Raw genomic sequence first — 18,355 nt, 5'->3', positions numbered from 1 at the left:
AAGAAAAACACTCATCAGACAGGATATTCTACCAGCTTAGAGGTTAGAAGCTACCTCCCAAGGGCTGGGCAACAGTCAAGCCTTCCTTTGGAAGGTACAAGGTTTAGACAACCCAGACTTGCTAAGTTAACCCTTTACTGCATAAGGCCCTACAGTGCTTTTTTTATGCCATGGGAAATTGGTTTTGTATTTTGTTTTTCCAGGAAAGCAATCCTGAAGAACACTGAGGTGTTCTTTATACACAAGCAATCATATCTTTGTGTCCAGCCGTGGGTCACATTTTGCTAAATAGCTTGAAGGAAGTTTATTTCTGTACCAGAAGTAGTTGATATCTCAGTGGGATTTAGAGGTCATTATGGAAAAGGAGTGGCCTCAATTACCACTTGACTTTGCAGGTCTTCTTATCAGGAGGTGCAGTCTATTTCCCTGCCTCTTGTATTGAGGCTGGCTTTGTGACTTGCTTGGCTACAAAGCTATGAAAATAATGATATATTGGCCCTCACATGTTCCTGCTTTCTCTTAGAACGCTGTTGGAACACGAGAGACCACGTGGAAGAGAGCAAGTTGTCCTGCTGAGTCCCTTCTAGACCAGCCTACAGCCAGCTGATGCCCAGATATATGAGAAATTCCAACTGAGATCAGCAGAGCTGCCTACCCAACCTCCCAAATTAACCAAAAATGCACAAGTGAGACCAGCCAAGACCAGAAGAATCACCCAGCTGACCTATAGACTCATGAACAAGAATAAATGTTTACTGAACTTCGCTGGTTTTCCGGGTGTTAAGACTCCATGCTTCCAGGTTTGATCCCTAGTTGGGGGAATTCCACATGTGGCCAAAGAAAAAACAAAACAAGACAAACAAAAAAAAAGAATAAATGCCATGAATAATATGAATGTTTTCTTAGGTCAGTCTCCCAAGGCAACAGAAATAAAAACAAAAATAAACAAATGGCACCTAATCAAACTTACAAGCTTTTGCAAAACAAAGGAAACCTTAAACAAAACAAAAAGACAACCTACAGAATGGGAGAAAATATTTGCAAAGAAAGAGACAGACGTGACAAGGGACTACTTTCTTTTTTTCTTTTTTTAAATTATTATTATTATTTTTTGAATTTTATTTTATTTTATACAGCAGGTTCTTATTAGTTATCTATTTTATACATATTAGTGTATATATGTCAATCCCAGTCTCCCAGTTCATCCCACCACCACCCCCGCCCCTTCTTTCCCCCCTTGGTGTCCATACGTTTGTTCGCTATATCTGTGTCTCTATTTCTGCCTTGGAAACCGGTTCATCTATACCATTTTTCTAGATTCCACATATATGCGTTAATCTACGATATCTGTTTTTCTCTTTCTGACTTACTTCACTCCGTATGACAGCCTCTAGGCCCATCCACGTCTCTACAAATGACCCAATTTCATTCCTTTTTATGGCTGAGTAATATTCCATTGTATACATGTACCACATCTTCTTTATCTGTGGGATTACTTTCCAAAATATACGAACAGCTCATGCAGCTCTATATCAAAAAACCAAACAACCCAATCAAAGAATGGGCAGGAGATCTAAATAGACATTTCTCCAAAGAAGACATACGGATGGCCAAAAAGCACATGAAAAGATGCTCAACATCACTAATTATCAGAGAAATGCAAATTAAAACTACAGTGAGGTATCACCTCACACCAGTCAGCATGGCCATCATTAAAAAATCTACAAACAATAAATGCTGGAGAGGATGTAGAGAAAAGGGAACCCTCCTACACTGCTGGTGGGAATGTAAATTGGTGCAGCCACTGTGGAAAACAGTATGGACATTCCTCAGAAAACTAAAAATAGAGTTGCCATATGATCCAGCAATCCCACTCCTGGGCATATATCCAGACAAAACTATAATTCAAAAAGATGCACGCACCACTATGTTCATAGCAGCACTATTCACAATAGCTAAGACATGGAAACAACCTAAATGTCCATTGACAGATGGATGGATAAAGAAGATGTGGGGGACTTCCCTGGTGGCACAGTGGTGAAGAATCCGCCTGCCATTGCAGGGGACACGGGTTCGAGCCCTGGTCTGGGAAGATCCCATATGCCGCAGAGCAACTAAGCCCATGCACCACAACTACTGAGCCTGTGCTCTAGAGCTTGCTTGCCACAACTACTGAAGCCCATGTGCCTAGAGCCCGTGCTCCACAACAAGAGAAGCCACTGCAATGTGAAGCCTGTGCACCGCAACAGAGTAGCTCCACTCGCTGCAACTAGAGAAGGCCACACACAGCAACGAAGACCCAACACAGCCAAAAATAAAAATAAAAATAAAAACAAATAAATCTAAAGAAAAAAATGATGTGGTACATATTTAGAATGGAATACTACTCAGCCATAAAAAAGAATGAAATAATTCCATTTGCAGTAACATGGATGGACCTACCTAGATACTATTATACTAACTGAAGTAAGTCAGAAAGAGAAAGACAAATACCATATGATGTCACTTATATGTGGAATCTAAAATATGACACAAATGAACCTATCTATGAAACAGAAACAGAATCACGAACATAGAGAACAGACTGCTGGTTGCTAAGGGAAAAGGGGGTTGGGGGAAGGATGGAGTGGGAGGTTGGGGTTAGCAGATGTGAACTTTTATATATAGAATGGATAAATAACAAGGTCCTACTGCATAGCACAGAGAACTATATTCAATATCCTGTGGTAAGCCATAATAGAAAAGAATGTTTTAAAAATAGAGGGCTTCCCTGGTGGTACAGTGGTTAAGAATCCACCTGCCAATGCAGGGGACACGGGTTCGAGCCCTGGTTCGGGAAGATCCCACATGCCATGGAGCAACTAAGCCTGTGCGCCACAACTACTGAGCCCGCGTGCCTAGAGCCCATGCTCTGCAACAAGACAAGTCACCACAATGAGAAGCCCGCACACCACAACGAGGAGTAGCCCCCGCTCACCGCAACTAGAGAAAGCCCACACCCAGCAACAAAGACCCAATGCAGCCAAAAAAGAGTTTAAAAATAGAATGTATATATATGTATAACTGAATCACTTTGCTGTATAGCAGTAATTAATGCAACAGTATAAATCAACTATACTTCAATTTTAAAAAAAGAGATTAAAAAAAGAATAAATGTTTATTGTTTTACACCATGGAGTTTTAGGTGCTTGTTAAACTACAGCAATAGCTAACTGATACAGTGGGGTAGTAAATGGAGGAACAAAAGTACTTTTTGAAATTAAAGTGTATTAACACAAATCAGACAACTGTCAACCAATCATTTCTGGTTCTAAGGAACGTGGCAATGAAGCCTCAGCAATACTTGTTCTTTAGTTAAAAAAAAAAGGGTCTTTCATCATTTTACTTGTCTACTAGATCTTTAAAAATTTTTTATTTAAAAAATTGTTTTGGGGCTTCCCTGGTGGCGCAGTGGTTGAGAATCCGCCTGCCGATGCAGGGGACACGGGTTCGTGCCCCGGTCCGGGAAGCTCCCACATGCTGTGGAGCGGCTAGGCCCGTGAGCCATGGCCTCTGAGCCTGCGCGTCCGGAGTCTGTGCTCCACAGTGGGAGAGGCCACAACAGTGAGAGGCCCACATACCGCCAAAATATATATATATATATATATATAAAAAATAAAAATAAAAAATTGTTTTAAGTGTAAGAACGCTTAAAATGAGATCTACCCACTTAACAGATTTTTAAGTGCACTGTGCAGTAGGGTTATATACAAGCACACTGCTGTACAGTAGATTTCTAGAATTTATTCATTTCACATAACAGAAATTTTATACCTGTGATTAGCAATCTACTGGATCAACACATTAATTCAAAAAATGCCATTTTCTTTTAATGTTTTTATGATTTCATTTATTTACATTTAAATATTTTATCTCTTTGGTATTTACCTTGGATACGGATCCAATTTTATTTTTCTCCCTGATACCATGTGTTAATAAGTCCATTTTTACTACACGGACTTAAGGTGCCACCTTCATCATACATAAAATATTTGTGTGTATTTGGTTATATTTCTGACCTTTCTATTCTGTTCCATTAGTCTTTCTGTCTATTCATGCAACAATACCACACTTTTCATTATTGTGTCTTACGGTATGTTTAGTTATCTACTAGGATCCAATCCCCCCTTATAATCCCATTTTTAATTTATATTTTTATTAATAGACCTAATTTTTTCAGAAAAGTTTTATATTTACCAAATACTGAGCAGATAGCAGAGTTCCAAATATGCCCCCACAAGAGTGCACAGTTTCCATCTACTTTTTTTTTTTTTTTTTTGGCTGTGTTGGGTCTTCATTGCTGCGTGGGCTTTCCTTGGTTGTGGCAAGCAGGAGCTACTCCGTGTTGTGTTGTGCAGGCTTCTCATTGCGGTGGCTTCTCTTGTTGTGGAGAATGGGCTCTAGGTGCACGGGCTCAGTAGTTGTGGCTCATGGGCTCAGCAGTTGTGGCACACGGGCTTAGTTGCTCCACAGCATGTGGGATCTTCCTGGACCAGGGATCGAATCCGTGTCCCCCAAATTGGCAGGCAGATTCTTAACCACTTCACCACCAGGAAGTCCCTATTTTTTTTTTTTAAGATTGTTTTGATGTGGACCATTTTAAAAGTCTTTATTGAATTTGTTACAATATTGCTTCTGTTATGTTGTTTTTTGGCCGCGAGGCACGTGGGATCTTAGCTCCCTGACCAGGGATCAAACCCACACCCCCTGCACTGGAAGGCAAAGTCTTAACCACTGCACCTCCAGGGAAGTCCCTCCATCTTTTTTTTTTTTTTTTTTTTCGGTACGCGGGCCTCTCACTGTTGTGGCCTCTCCCATTGCGGAGCACAGGCTCCGGACACGCAGGCTCAGTGGCCATGGCTCACGGGCCCAGCCGCTCCGCGGCATGTGGGATCCTCCCGGACCGGGGCACGAACCCGTGTCCCCTGCATCGGCAGGCGGACTCTCTTCCCTGCGCCACCAGGGAAGCCCCCTCCATCTATTATTAATTAACATCTTATATTAATTAGTATGGTTTACTTGTTATAATTAATGAACCAACATTAGTATATTATTAACTAAGATCCATAGTTTTTTCAGATTTCCTTAATTTTACTGAATGTCCTTTTTCTGTTCCTGGATTCCATCCAGGATGCTACATTCCATTTAGTCTTCATGTCCCCTTAGGCTCTGCTACAGACTGAATATTTGTGTCCCCATAAAATTCATATGTTGAAACCTAATCCCCAGTGTCATGGTATTTGGAGGTAGGGCCTTTGGGAGGTGATCAGGTCAGGAGGGCAGATCCCTCATGAATGTGATTAGTGTTATAAAATGGACCCCAGAAATCTCTCTTGCCCCTTCCACCATGTGAGGACTCAGCGAGAAGACAGCTGTCTAGGAACCAGGAAGCAGTTCTTATCAGACACCAGATCTGCTGAAGCCTTGATCTTGGACGCCCCGGCTTCCAGAACTGTGAGAAATAAATATTATTTAAGCCAATAAATATTGTTCATGGGCTGCTGAAGTCCATTCAGCAGCCTGAATGGACTAAGTAAGATGGGCTCTCCTTGGCTGCGGTTTTTCCAGACTTTCCTTGTTTTCGATGACTTTTACAGTTTTGAGGAGTACTAGTCAGGCATTTTGTAGGATGCTCCTCTATTGGTACATGTCTGGTGTTTCTGTCATGGTTAGACTGAGGTTATGGGTTTTGGGGAGGAAGACATCAGAGGTAAAAAGGACCATTTTTATCATACCATATCAAGGGTATTATATTAATTTCCTAGGGCTGTTGTAACGAAGTATCACATCCAAGTGACTTAAAACAACATAAATTTGTTTCTTCACAGTTCTGGAGGCTGGAAGTCTGAAATCAAGGTGTTGGCAAGGACATGCAGCATCTGAAACCCATAGTGGGGAATCCTTCCTTGCTTCTTCCCAGCTTCCTTGACTCACTTGAGCTGCAGCACCTCAACTGCTGCCTCTATGGTCACGTGACGTTTCTCTCCTCACGTGTCTGTGTCTCTTCGCCTCTTCTTATACGGACACCAGTCACATTGGACTAATGGCCAACCCTACTGTAGTAGGACCCTGTCTTAACTAATTATATCTGCAAAGACCCAATTTTCAAATAAAGTCCATTCTGAGGTCCTGAGAATGACCTGAATTTTGGGAGGATGCTATTCAACTCGGTACAGGTACATACCATCCATGTGGTTTTTGACTGTTGATGTTGACCTGATCATCTGACTGAAGTAGCATTTGCCAGGTCTCTCCACTATAATGTGACCCTTTTTCTTTCCCCCTTTCCATACTGTACTTTGGAAGGAAGTCACTTGGAAAAGCTCACATTTAGGGAGTGGGAAGTTATGCTTCCTCCCTTGAGGGTGGTGTAGCTACATAATTTATTTGGAATTCTTCTGAATGGGAGACTTGTCTCTTTTCCCCATTTACTACTTTATTCAATCAATCCAGTTACACGTAAAGCTGTATCAGAAGTGTTATCTCATACCCCTGTGGGAAACAACTTGACTGATTAGAGTACAGTGCTTATGAGCCATTCCTTTTGCCTTCAGTCTAATAAACTCCATTCATTTAGGTCAGCACCTGTTTCCCCCACCCTCTTCAGTGAGGTCATTTCATACATTTAGAAAGATAGAGTTAGACTGTCTTGTCACAGTCTGCATTCTTTCCTGGGACCCGCCAATCTCCTAAATGATGTTTTTAGAAATTTGCCTGGGGACTTCCCTGGTGGTCCAGTGGGTAAGACTCTGCGTTCCCAATGCAGGGGGCCCAGGTTTGATCCCTGGTGGGGGAGCTAGATCCCACATGCATGCCACAACTAAGAGTTCACATGCTGCAACTAAGAAGCCTGCATGCCGCAACTAAAGATCCCGCATGCCACAACGAAGATCCTGCCTGCTGCAACTAAGACCTGGCACAGCCAAAATGAATAAATATTTAAAGAAAGAAAGAAAGAAAGAAAGAAATTTGCCTGCACTAAGGTTCACTTTTGGTGTTGTAAAGTTCTATAGGTTATGAAAAATGCATAATGTCATGTATCCACCATTACAGTATCATACAGAATAGCTTTACCACCCTAAAAATCCCTTGTACTTCATTTATTCATCACCTCCCCCCTGATCTTGAATCCCTGGCAACCACTGGTCTTTTTACTGCCTCCCTAGTTTTGTCTTTTCAGAATGTGACATGGCTGGAATCAGGGTGTAGTTTTTTCAGAATGACTTCTTTGACTTAGCAATGTATATTTAAGGTTCCTCCATGTCTTTTTGTGACTTGATAGCTTATTTCTATTTTTAGCTGACAAATATTCCATTGTATGAATGGACTGCTGTTGGTTTACCCATTCACCTTTGGATGGACATTTTGGTTGTTTGGTTGTTGACATTTTAGTTTTTGGAGATTATGAAAGCTGCTATAAATATTTGTGCACAGGCTTTTGCATGAACAGAAGCTTTCAACTCAATTGGGTAAGTATCTAGGAAGGTGATTGCTGGATCATATGGTAGGATTATGTTTAGCTTTGTAAGAAACTGCCAAACTGTCTTCCAACGTGACTGTACCATTTTGTATTCTCACCAGCAATGAATGAGAATTCCTGTTGCTCTGTGTCTTCATCAGTATCCGATGTCAGTTTTTAAAATTTTAGTCATCCTAATAGATGTGTAGTGTCATCTTGTTTTGTTTTAATTTGCAATTCTGTGATGACATATGATATTGAGCATCTTTTCATATGCTTATTTGCTATCAGTATATCTTCTTTGGAGAAATGCCTGTTCAGACCTTTTGCCCGTTTTTAAATCAGGTTGTTTGTTTTCTTATTGTTCAGTTTTTTTTTAAATAGATCTTTATTGGAGTATAATTGCTTCCCAATACCGTGTTAGTTTCTGTTGCACAACAAAGCAAATCAGTCACATGCACACACATGTCCCCACATCTCCTCTCTCTTGAGTCTACCTCCCATCCTCCCTATCCCACCCCTCTTGGTCATTGCAAAGCACTGAGCCAATCTCCCTGTGCTATGCTGCTGCTTCCCACCAGCCAACTATCTTACATTCCGTAGTGTACATATGTCGATGCTACTCTCACTTCACCCCAGCTTCGCCCTCCCACCCCATGTCCTCCAGTCTGTTCTCTATGTCTCCCTCTTTATTCCTGCCCTGCAACTAGGTTCATCAGTACCATTTTTTTTTTTTTAGATTTCATATATATGCGTTAGCATACGGTATTTGTTTTTCTCTTTCTGACTTACTTCATTCGGTATGACAGACTCTAGGTCCATTCACCTTACCACAAATCACTCAATTTCGTTTCTTTTTATGGCTGAGTAATATTCCATTGCATATATGTGCCACATCTTATTTATCCATTCATCTGTCGATGGACATTTAGGTTGGTTCCATGTCCTGGCTAATGTAAATAGTGCTGCAATGAACATTGTGGTGCATGTCTCTTTTTGAATTATGGTTTTCTCAGGGTATATGCCCAGTAGTGGGATTGCTGGGTCATATGGTAGTTCTAGTTTTAGTTTTTTAAGGAACCTCCATACTGTTTTCCATAGTGGTTGTATCAATTTACATTCCCACCAACAGTGTAGGAGGGTTCCCTTTTCACCACACCTTTTCCAGCATTTATTGTTTCTAGCTTTTTTGATAATGGCCATTATGACCAGTGTGAGGTTATACCTCATTGTAGTTTTGATTTGTATTTCTCTAATAATTAGTGATGTTGAGCATCTTTTCATGTGCCTCTTGGCCAACTGTATGTCTTCTTTGGTGAAATGTCTATTTAGGTCTTTCGCCCATTTTTTAACTGGATTGTTTGTTTTTTTGATATTGAGCTCCATGAGCAGTTTGTATATTTTGGAGATTAATCCTTTGTCTGTTGTTTCATTTGCAAATATTTTCACCCATTCTGAGGGTTGTCTTTTTGTCTTGTTTATAGTTACCTTTGCTGTGCAAAAGCTTTTAAGGTTAATTAAATCCCATTTCTTTATTTTTGTTTTTATTTCTGTTACTCTAGGAGGTAGGTCAAAAAAGATCTTGCTGTGGTATTGATTCTTCCAATCCAAGAACATGGTATATTTCTCCATCTGTTTATGTCATCTTTGATTTCTTTCCTCAGTGTTTTATAGTTTTCTGAATACAAGTCTTTCACCTCCTTAGGCAGGTTTACTCCTAGGTATTTTATTCTTTTTGTTGCAATGGTAAATGGGAGTGTTTCCTTAATTTCTCTTTCTGATTTTTGTTGTTGGTGTATAGGAATGCCAGAGATTTCTGTGCATTAATTTTGTATACTGCAACCTTACCAAATTCACTGATTAGTTCTAGTTTTCTAGTGGCAACTTTAGGATTTTCTATGTATAGTATCATGTCATTGGGAAAGAGTGACAGTTTCACTTCTTTTACAATTTGTATTCCTTTTATTTCTTTTCTTCTCTGACTGCTGTGGCTAGGACTTGGTGATTGTGGCTTTGTAGAATGAACATGGGAGTGTTTCTTCCTCGGCACTATTTTGGAAGAGTTTGAGAAGGATTGGTTTAGCTCTTCTCTAAATGTTTGATAGAATTCGCCTGTGAAGCCATCTGGAATTTGTTAATGTGGTGTATCACATTGATTGATTTGCGTATAGTGAAGAATCCTTGCATCCCTGGGATAAAGAGTTTGAGAAGGATTGGTTTAGCTCTTCTCTAAATGTTTGATAGAATTCGCCTGTGAAGCCATCTGGTCCTGGACTTTTGTTTGTTGGAAAATTATTAATTACAGTTTCAATTTCATTGCTTGTGATAGGTCTGTTTATATTTTCTAATTCTTCCTGGTTCAGTCTTGGAAAATTGTACCTTTACAAGAATTTGTCCATTTCTTTGTGGTTGTCCATTTTATTGGTATATAGTTGTTCGTAGTAGTCTCTTATAATCCTTTGTATTTCTGCGGTGTCGGTTGTGATTTCTACTTTTTCATTTCTAATTTTATTGATTTGCGTCCTCTCCCTTTTTTTCTTGATGAGTCTGGCTAAGGGTTTATCAATTTTGTTTATCTTCTCAAAGAACCAGCTTTTAGTTTTAGTGATCTTTGCTATTGATTTCTTTGTTTCTATTTCATTTATTTCTGCTCTGATCTTTATGATTTCTTTCCTTTTACTGACTTTGGGGTTTCTTTGTTCTTCTTTCTCTAGTTGTTTTAAGCGTAGGGTTAGATTGTTTATTTGAGATTTTTCTTGTTTCTTGAGGTGAGATTGAATTGCTATAAACTTCCCTCTTAGAACTGCTTTTGCTGCGTCCCATAGGTTTTGGATCATTGTGTTTTCGTTGTCATTTGTTTCTATGCATTTTTTTTTCTTCTTTGATTTCATCAGTGATCTCTGGTTATTTAGTAGTGCACTGTTTAGCCTCCATGTATGTGTGTTTTTTACAGTGTTTTTTTTCCTGTAATTGATTTCCAATTTCATAGTGTTGTGGTCAGAAAAGACACTTGATACAATTTCAATTTTCTTAAATTTTCCTAGGCTTGATTTGTGACCCAAGATGTGATCTATCCTGGAGAATGTTCCATGTGCACTTTAGAAGAAAGTGTATTCTGCCACTTTTGGGTGGAATGTTCCATAAATATCAATTAGATCTATCTGGTCTATTGTGTCATTTAAAGCTTGTGTTTCCTTATTTATTTTATGTTTGGATGATCTGTCCATTGGTGTAAGTGGGGTGTTAAAGTCCCCTACTATTATTGTGTTGCTGTCGATTTCTCCTTTCATGGTTTTTAGCATTTGTCTTATGTATTGAGGTGCTCCTCTGTTGGGTGCATAAACATTCATAATTGTTACCTCTTCTTCTTGGATTGATCCCTTGATCATTATGTAGTGTCCCTCCTTATCTCTTGCAACAGTCTTTATTTTAAAGTCTCTTTTATCTGATAGGAGTATTGCTACTCCAGCTTTCTTTTGATTTCCATTTGCATGGAATATCTTTTTCCATCCCTTCACTTTCAGTCTGTATGTGTCCCTAGGTCTGAAGTGGGTCTCTTGTAGACAGCATATATATGGGTCTTGTTTTTGTATATATTCAGCCAGTCTGTGTGTTTCGGTTGGGGCATTTAATCCATTTACATTCAAGGTTATTATCGATATGTATGTTCCTATTACCATTTTCTTAATTGTTTGGGTTTGTTTTTGTGGGTCTTTTTCTTCTCTTGTGTTTTCCGCCTAGAAGTTCCTTTAGAGCATTTGTTGTAAAGCTGGTTTGGTGGTGCTGAATTCTCTTAGCTTTTGTTTGTCTGAAAAGCTTTTGACTTCTCCATAGAGTCTGAATGAGATCCTTGCTGGGTAGAGTAATCTTGGTTGTAGGTTTTTCTCTTTCAGCACTTTAAGTATATCCTGCCACTCCCTTCTGGCCTGCAGAGCTTCCACTGAAAAATCAGCTGATAACCTTATAGGGATTCCTTTGTATGTTATTTTTTGTTTTTCCCTTGCTGCTTTTAATATTGTTTCTTTGTATTTAATTTTTGTTAGTTTGATATATATGTGTCTCGGTGTGTTTTTCCTAGGGTTTATCCTGTATGGGACTCTCTGTGCTTCCTGTACTTGGGTGACTATTTCCTTTCCCATGTTAGGGAAGTTTTCCACTATAATCTCTTCAAATAATTTCTCAGATCCTCTCTTTTTCTCTTCTTCTTCTGGGACCCCTATAATTCGAATGTTGGTGAGTTTAGTGTTGTCCTAGAGGTCTCTGAGATTGTCTTCCATTCTTTTCTCTTTATTCTGCTCCTTGGCAGTTATTTCCACCATTTTGTCTTCCAGCTCACTTATTCATTCTTCTGCCTTCGTTATTCTGTTTTTGATTCCTTCCAGTGTAGTTTTCATTTCAGTTATTGTGTTGTTCATCTCTGTTTGTTTGTTCTTTAGTTCTTCTAGATCTTTGTTAAATATTTCTTGTATTTTCTCAATCTGTGCTTCCATTCTATTTCCGAGACTCTGGATCATCTTTACTATCATTACTCTGAATTCTTTTTCAGGTAGATTGCCTATTTCCTCTTCCTTTATTTGGTCTTCTAGGTTTTTACCCTGCTCCTTCATCTATGACATATTTTTTTGCAGTCTCATTTTTTTTTTTTTTAATGAGGGGGATTGTGTTCCTGTTTCATGGGTTGTTTGGCCTGAGGCTTCCAACATTGGAGTTTGTAGGCTGTTGGGTAGAGCTGGGTCTTGGTGCTGAGATGAGGAACTCTGTGAGACCTCACTCCAATGAATATTCCCAGGGGTCTGAGGTTCTCTGTTAGTGCAGTGGTTTGGACTTGGAGCTCCCACCGCAGGAGCTTCCCCCCGGCCTCTGTGTTGGCAAATCAAGATCCCACAAGCCGCGTGGGGTGGCCCCCCAAGAAAAAAAAGAGAGAACAATAACAAAGTAAAAAATAAAATTAGACTAGGAAACTAACAGATATGTTAGAAAGAATGTAAAAATAAAAATATAGATGAATCAACAACCACAAGGTATGTCAGTACCATAATAGTAAAAAAGAGGAGGAGGGAAAAGAAAATAAATAAATAAAGGAGGGGGGAAAGGCCTTGGCTGTGGAGAGTGGGGCCTAAGCAAGGGTGACGTTTGGGCATTGGGCGGGGCCAATGCTCAGGACCTACAGGGCTGGAAAACCCTGGGGGCTGTGGGCGGTGGGGCTTAGGCTCCAGGAACAGAAGGGGCCCAGGCGTGCCCCCCACCCCTGGTCTCAGAGGGCAGGGCACCTCACCAGGGAGCCCAGCAGGCTTCCTGGGCTCGAGTGGGCAGGGCAATCACCTGCCACTCCTCTCCTGCTCCTCCCAGAGGGCCCCTCTGCGTGCCTCTCCTGATCCCCCTGGCCTCCCTCCTATGCTCCCAAGGATCCACGCAGCCTGGAGGGGCCTTGGAGGACAGGGGATTGGCCTGGGAGCTCAGCAGGCTCCCTGTGCCCCAGTGGTCGGGGCAATCACCCTCCACTCCTCTCCCGCCTGTCTTTCCTGATCTCCCCGGCCTCCCTCCTATGCCCCCAAGGACCCACGCAACCTGGAGGGGGCTTGGAGGGCAGGGAATTGGCCTGGGAGCTTAGCAGGCTCCCCGTGCCTGAGTGAGCCTGGCAATTGCCCTCTGCTCCTCTCCTGTTCCTCCCGGAGGGCCCCTCCTGCCTGCCTCTCCTGATCTCCCTGGCCTCCCTCCTATGCCCCCAGGACCCACATGGCCTGGAGGGGGCTTTGGATTGCAGGGGACCGGCTTGGGAGCTCAGCAGGCTCCCCGGGCCCCAGTGATCAGGGCAATCGCCCTCCGCTCCTCTCCCGTGCCTCCCGGAGAGTCCCTACCACCTGCCTCTCCTGATCTCCCTGGCCTCTCCCACCGCAGGAGCTTCCCCCCGGCCTCTGTGTTGGCAAATCAAGATCCCACAAGCCGCGTGGGGTGGCCCCCCAAGAAAAGAAAGAGAGAACAATAACAAAGTAAAAAATAAAATTAGACTAGGAAACTAACAGATATGTTAGAAAGAATGTAAAAATAAAAATATAGATGAATCAACAACCACAAGGTATGTCAGTACCATAATAGTAAAAAAGAGGAGGAGGGAAAAGAAAATAAATAAATAAAGGAGGGGGGAAAGGCCTTGGCTGTGGAGAGTGGGGCCTAAGCAAGGGTGACGTTTGGGCATTGGGCGGGGCCAATGCTCAGGACCTACAGGGCTGGAAAACCCTGGGGGCTGTGGGCGGTGGGGCTTAGGCTCCAGGAACAGAAGGGGCCCAGGCGTGCCCCCCACCCCTGGTCTCAGAGGGCAGGGCACCTCACCAGGGAGCCCAGCAGGCTTCCTGGGCTCGAGTGGGCAGGGCAATCACCTGCCACTCCTCTCCTGCTCCTCCCAGAGGGCCCCTCTGCGTGCCTCTCCTGATCCCCCTGGCCTCCCTCCTATGCTCCCAAGGATCCACGCAGCCTGGAGGGGCCTTGGAGGACAGGGGATTGGCCTGGGAGCTCAGCAGGCTCCCTGTGCCCCAGTGGTCGGGGCAATCACCCTCCACTCCTCTCCCGCCTGTCTTTCCTGATCTCCCCGGCCTCCCTCCTATGCCCCCAAGGACCCACGCAACCTGGAGGGGGCTTGGAGGGCAGGGAATTGGCCTGGGAGCTTAGCAGGCTCCCCGTGCCTGAGTGAGCCTGGCAATTGCCCTCTGCTCCTCTCCTGTTCCTCCCGGAGGGCCCCTCCTGCCTGCCTCTCCTGATCTCCCTGGCCTCCCTCCTATGCCCCCAGGACCCACATGGCCTGGAGGGGGCTTTGGATTGCAGGGGACCGGCTTGGGAGCTCAGCAGGCTCCCCGGGCCCCAGTGATCAGGGCAATCGCCCTCCGCTCCTCTCCCGTGCCTCCCGGAGAGTCCCTACCACCTGCCTCTCCTGATCTCCCTGGCCTCAGGGGTGCCGATCTGGTCTGGCCTCCAGTTCTCCTCCCCCCTCGGTCCCCCTACGTCCTACCGGTTCACTCTGGGGTTCCTCCTTTCTCCTTGGGGGTTAGAGTCCCCACCAGCAGCCGGCAGGTGCCCTAGTTGTGGGGAGACGCTAACTCCACGTCTTCCCACACCACCATCTTGACTCCTCCTGTTGGGTTTTAAGAGCACATCTAGCATCCAAATCTTGGTTTCCGAAAACTATTCCTGACTAAAAGGAACAGAACTCCTTGGAAAAGCAGTTGATTACTGATCTGGGCAAGGAAAAGACAAGATGAGCCTGGAGCATCTTATGGTACTAGAATGTAAGACAGTGCTCATAAAAAGGTAAGGGCCAGTCTAAAGGGCAGACAAGCCTATATGACAGAGTCCCCCAGTGACCAAAGGTGGGATAATCTGAACAACAAAATAAATAATGATTGTATTAGATTATAACCTATGGAATAAAAAAATATCCATGAGTCTATATTGGTAATGTACAAATGATTCAGTAAATAAATAAATGAAGCAGAAGGGATGGCTCTTCCTTAGAGAATAATTCTAACTAAATAATATCGCCATGTCTTCCCACACCACCATCTTGACTCCTCCTGTTGGGTTTTAAGAGCACATCTAGCATCCAAATCTTGGTTTCCGAAAACTATTCCTGACTAAAAGGAACAGAACTCCTTGGAAAAGCAGTTGATTACTGATCTGGGCAAGGAAAAGACAAGATGAGCCTGGAGCATCTTATGGTACTAGAATGTAAGACAGTGCTCATAAAAAGGTAAGGGCCAGTCTAAAGGGCAGACAAGCCTATATGACAGAGTCCCCCAGTGACCAAAGGTGGGATAATCTGAACAACAAAATAAATAATGATTGTATTAGATTATAACCTATGGAATAAAAAAATATCCATGAGTCTATATTGGTAATGTACAAATGATTCAGTAAATAAATAAATGAAGCAGAAGGGATGGCTCTTCCTTAGAGAATAATTCTAACTAAATAATATCGAAGAAATAAGAGACACAGAAAATCACTGTTAGAACGCCATGATAACAACAAAGGCAGGCAAGATCCGCCAATGGATGCAAAAAATAATGAGTGAAAGTGAGGTGAACCAGGATATTTGCAGCCTTATACTTTCTACCCTGGTATATTTATTAACTACAAAGAGAAAAATAGTAACTTCACAGTGCAGAAACACCACAGACATGAACTAAACTAAATGATCAAGGCTATTGCCATCAGTAATAAGACATATTGGCCCCTTACACTGCTGATATGATATATTGAGAAGGGAATATCACTTCTATAGTATTCTTGCCAAAAATGCATGGCCTCCATCTACTCGTGAGAGAACATCAGACAACCCACACTGAGGAACGTTCAATACAGTAACTGATCCATACTCCTCAAAATGTCAAGGTCAGAAAGACAAGGAGAGACTGAGGAACTGTCACAGATTGTAGGAGATGAAGGAGACAAGACAACTAACACCCCAGAAAACCAGAGGACATTAGTGGAAGAACGGGTGAAATCAAATTTGCAGTTTAGTAATGTACCAATTCTCTAATTGTATCAATTAGTATTTTACTAATTCTTAGTTTTCATAATTGTACTGTGGTTATGTATAATGTAAACATTAGTGAAAATTAAGTGAAGAGCATACAGAAACTTTCTGTACTATTTTTGCAGCTTTTCTGTAAGTCTAAAATTATTTCAAGGGACTTCCCTGGTGGTCCAGTGACTAAGACTCTGCTCTCCCAATGCAGGGGACCTGGGTTCGATCCCTGGTCAGGGAACTAGATCTCACAAGCCGCAGCTAAGAGTTCGCATGCCTCAACTAAAGATCCCACATGCCACAACTAAGACCTGGTGCGATCAAATAAATAAAATAAAATAAATAAATATTTTAAACAAAAATAAATAAATAAAATTATTTTGAAATAAAAAGGTAAAAATAATTTGGATACTCACCCTTTATCTGTCAATCATATGAAAATATCTTCCTCTTTCGGCACTCTGGTTGAGTTGATGCGTCTCCGAGCTGGGATGTTAGCTAGCTGTTCCTTCCAAAGGCCATTCCTTCTATTGCTCTGTCAGGTCGGCGGCCTCAGGATGGGGAGGTAGACATTAGGATTAGTGGATCCCATGGTCATCTGCCCATTACTGCACCCCCCTTTGCTAAAAAGTGGATCACTTGGCCTGAGGGGATGGTATGTGATATACCATGTCGGTGGGTCAAACGCTGTGTGAGCCTTCAGATGCTGGTGCTGGCTGAGGCCATGCAGGCAGGAGAGGCTAACCCATACGCATAACATGTACTGCGTTGATTTCAGTCAAGATAAACTGCTCCCTTTCCAGAGTGGAAAGGGTCTGACGTGGTCAACTTGTTACCAAGTGGCTGGCTGGTCTCCCTGAGGAATGGTGCCAAGTGGCAGATTCAGTGTCGCTGTAGGGTGGACACTCAGCAGTGGCAGTAGCTATGTCAGCCTTAGTGAGTGAGTGTCCATACTGGTGGACCTGTTACTAGCCTCTCCCCTACTGCCACTGTGCCAGCGCTCGGGGGGGTCTTTGACAGAGGCTGGCCGATGACTGCTGGCTGAATCACGCTGTTTACTTGGTTTAGTCTCTTCCATGGTAGATGCTCTCTGGTGGGCGTTAACATATGATACATGTGCTATTAAAACCTCACTTTGTGCCCAGTCCTCCAGGTCCATCTATGTGCCTCTTCTCCAAACCTCCTTGACCCTGATGTTCCAATCTCCTCATAGGCCCCTGACCAACCAGCCAAGCCATTCACCACTGCTCATGAGCCCATATATATTCTTCTCTTGGACCCCTTTTCTTTCTACAAAAGGGGATGACCAGGTGCATGACCTGGAGCTCTGCCAGTCGGGAGGATCTCAGGGTTACCCCCAAGTGGGGCTGTAGTACAACAGTCCATCTTCAGCTCAAACCCTCATATTGAGCCAATCCATTCACGAATCAAGCTTGAACTTTTTCCTCCTCCATCAGCTGGTCATAAGAGTTCCCCCATATGGCTGTAGGTGTGAGCTGAGGGAAAGGTACTGGCCAAGCAATGGTGGGTGACATGGGGGTCTGGGCCACCTACTCATGCAGCTCACTTTGCCCTCTGGCCCTGCTTGTGCCCAATTTTCTTGTCTCCCTTTTTGTTTTGCACATGCCTGACTTTATGATTTGGTGGGTCTGATAGAAGACAGCTCATGACAGCCAGCTCTGGCCACATGATCACTCAATGATATCTTGTGGTCACACTCACCATCTTAACCAGGACCCAGCAGTAGGCCGGGGCAGTTTTTTGTATAGTGTGTAGGTCTCTGTTGCAGATGTCATGACCCTGCTCCAGAACCTTAGGGATCTCTATCATGGCTCTTCTTTTTAGGGTTTGCCACAAAACTCTACCTGGCATCTCTCCTCCATCCATAGATACCACTAGTACCAACAGCTACATGTGGCTAACGGCTACCATATTGGAAAGCACAGATACAGAACATTTCTATCAGTTCAGCAAGTGTATTAGACAGTACCACATCTAGATCTAACAGTTTACAAGAAGTACAGAGGCTGGAGAAATATATTAAACAATCTCACAAGGATACAATCATCCAAAAACAGAATGTGGAAAATTCTACAGAACAAGTGACCCAGTTTCTTTAACAAACAAATGTCATGGAAGAATGGGGGAGAGGGAAACTGTTGTAGATTAAGAGGCTTATGAGACACATTAACCAAATGCATTGTGTGGACTTTCCCTGGATCTTGATTTGAACTAACCAACTGTAAAAGAGATGTTTTTTGAGATAAGACAGTTAAGCAACACACTGAGAGGGGAAATGTGGGCTCATTCAAATGTGGTTGGGGAGAAGGACCCAA

The sequence above is a fragment of the Physeter macrocephalus genome, chromosome 17 (assembly GCF_002837175.3).
Source record: "Physeter macrocephalus isolate SW-GA chromosome 17, ASM283717v5, whole genome shotgun sequence".
In the NCBI taxonomy this organism is placed as follows: domain Eukaryota; kingdom Metazoa; phylum Chordata; class Mammalia; order Artiodactyla; family Physeteridae; genus Physeter; species Physeter macrocephalus.
This window is presented reverse-complemented; position numbering follows the sequence as displayed.